Source organism: Callithrix jacchus, chromosome 9, assembly GCF_049354715.1.
Source record: "Callithrix jacchus isolate 240 chromosome 9, calJac240_pri, whole genome shotgun sequence".
Taxonomy (NCBI): Eukaryota; Metazoa; Chordata; class Mammalia; order Primates; family Cebidae; genus Callithrix; species Callithrix jacchus.
Genome location: NC_133510.1, coordinates 85,928,823 through 85,931,545, shown reverse-complemented (window position 1 = coordinate 85,931,545; position 2,723 = coordinate 85,928,823).

Below are 2,723 nucleotides of genomic sequence, written 5' to 3'. Positions count from 1 at the left end.
ATGTTAATGGTATGCTGAGAATAATTGCAATTTTTCATCAGCAATTTAGAGAATTATACTGGGACCTATCAGAGGTTTTTCTAATGTAAGACAATGCAAATTAAGTATTTCTCTAACACCTTTGAAGGGCCACTTTGTCATCATAAGAATTTAATAAAAATAGAAAGCAGAATTGTATTCTGAAATAGCTCTAACCTTTCAAATGAGTTTACTTATTTCCAGACTGTGAATATCTTGAAGAGCAAAATATACAAGGTTTATGCAAATGTTTATGACATTTTCCAAAATATTTGTTATAGAAATAAAGTTTACAGATTATAATTTTCCAAATGTAATAGCATAAAAACACAGAGGCTTTTTTTCCACAAATGAGTATGTAAAAAATATCAGTTGCCAAGATGCTAACATTGGAATTATTATGCAAAAGCAGTTAATCTTAGAGATAAGACTGATTTATTTAATTATATTTCAAAAGATTCCTAGCAGGAAATTTGTATAGATCAAAATAGTCTTTTCAGGAAGGAAGCTAAGATTAGACAATCAACCTTTTAATCCACTTCACAGTTCAAATTCCCCTCATTTCAAAGTTATCCAGGCAGCACAAAGATAACTGTTGGAATTTAAAAGGGTGTTTGTGAGACAGAGAATATGGAGTGAGTATGTATGTGTCTGTAAATAAATTTGATAAATAAAAAAGACAAAGCCTGCTTGAGGAGATATTAAAACACTTTAGGAATTTTTAATGGAGGTCAATTTTGAGGTTATTATTTTTATATGTCAACAATCAAGTTGGTGATGACTACTATATTCTGGATTTTTCTTCAAGAAAATATACATTACATTTTGATAAAGAAAATTACTCATTAATTACCTCTTAGAATCCAGTTAAAATATGTGTGCAAAAATGATCTAAGACAGAACTAAAGGACATAGTGTATTCCTGAAAGTGAGTGTGAAGAGGTGGCTATATCTTAGTATCAACAAAAGAGTGTCAGGATCTTTACACTTCTAACTAATGGGAGTATTTGTTGTTAGCTTAGGTAGGTACTCCCTAGACGAAAACTTGTCAAAGTAAAAAGATTTTAAAATATCTAGACACTTATCATGATACAAATACTACAATTAGCTTAAAGAACAAGGATATTTATGATCTTACTTACTATGACATTCAGAGGAAAAGCAGACTCCAAGATTGGTTGATTCATGAGCACAATATATTATTCAAGACTAAGTGTGACATTTACTTTTTCTCCGTCTTTCTATACTTTCATTCTTCATGTCATCTTCATACTGGAGTTGGTAGCAAGATGGCTGCATAAATTCCAGATGTTGGCTCAAGACCCTGCCACATAATTGAAGAAGAAGGAAAACACCTCATTTGCCCTCTTTAGCAGTGAGAAAAATTTTCCCAGGAACTTCCAGTAGACTTCTCCTAGTATTTTGTGGGTAAAAGTGGTCCTACCTGTTTCAGAAAAAAATCACTGGCAAGGACTAATTCATTACCATATGACTAGACAATTCATTTGTGCTGGAATGGATACTGGGGAGACAATTCCAATATTCAGTATATAATATAGCTCAGCATATATGGCTTTTATTTATTTACTATTTCATTCATTTAACAAATATATCTTAAATGTCTAGCATGTACCACTAGATATATTGTAGCAAATAATTTAATTGGCTTTGATTGCATGCAGTCTATAGTGTAGCTAAAAAGATGGGTCTAAATTCTTCAGAAGTACTTAAATGACTACATTTTTTAAAATTCTGTTGATTCTAACAAAATATATACAAGATCTATACAAGGAAAACTACAAATCTCTGATAAAAGAAAAAGGGAAGAACTAATAAATTGAGAGATATTCCACATCCATGGATAGAAAGACTCAATATTGTCAAGATATTGTTTCTTCAAAATTTGACCTATGGATTCAAGATAATTCCAATGACACCCCAATACGTTATTCTGTGGATATCAAAATCTCATTTGAAAGTTTATATGGAGAAGTAAAAGACCAACACAACACTGTGTAGCCAACACAATACTGAAGAAGAACAAAGTCAAAGAAGTGACACTACCTGACGCCAAGACTTCCTGTAAAACTACAGTATTCAAGACACAAGTACTCAGGAAAGAATGACAGGCAATGGAACAGAACAGACTTCTATACAGTCAACTGATCTTCAAAAAAGGACCAAAGGCAATACAGTGAAGCAAAGATAGGCTTTTCAACAAATGATGTGAAAACAACTTCATTACAATTTAAACTTTTACTCTGCAAAATTTAAAATTTAAACTTTTGTTCTGCAAAAGACACTATCAGAGAATGAGAAAATCTGCACTGACAACATGCAAAAAGAAAAAAAAAGATTCTAAATACAGACCTTATACCTATCACAAAAATTAACTCAAAATAGACCTAGACTTATAAAACATAAATCTATAAAATTCATAGAAGATAACATGGGAGAAAATCTAGATGTTCTTGGGTATAGCAGTGACACTTTAGAGACAACACCGCTATCGCCTGAATATTTGTATCCTCCCCAAATTTTAAATGTTGAAGTCCTGAACCCCAAGATAACGACAGTAGGAAGTAGAGCATTAGGGACATGATTGGATAATGAGAGTAGGGACCTCATGAATTGGATTAGTGCCCTTATAAAAGAGGCTTCGGGGAATTGCCTTGTCCTTTCTACCATGTGAGGACACAGTTAAA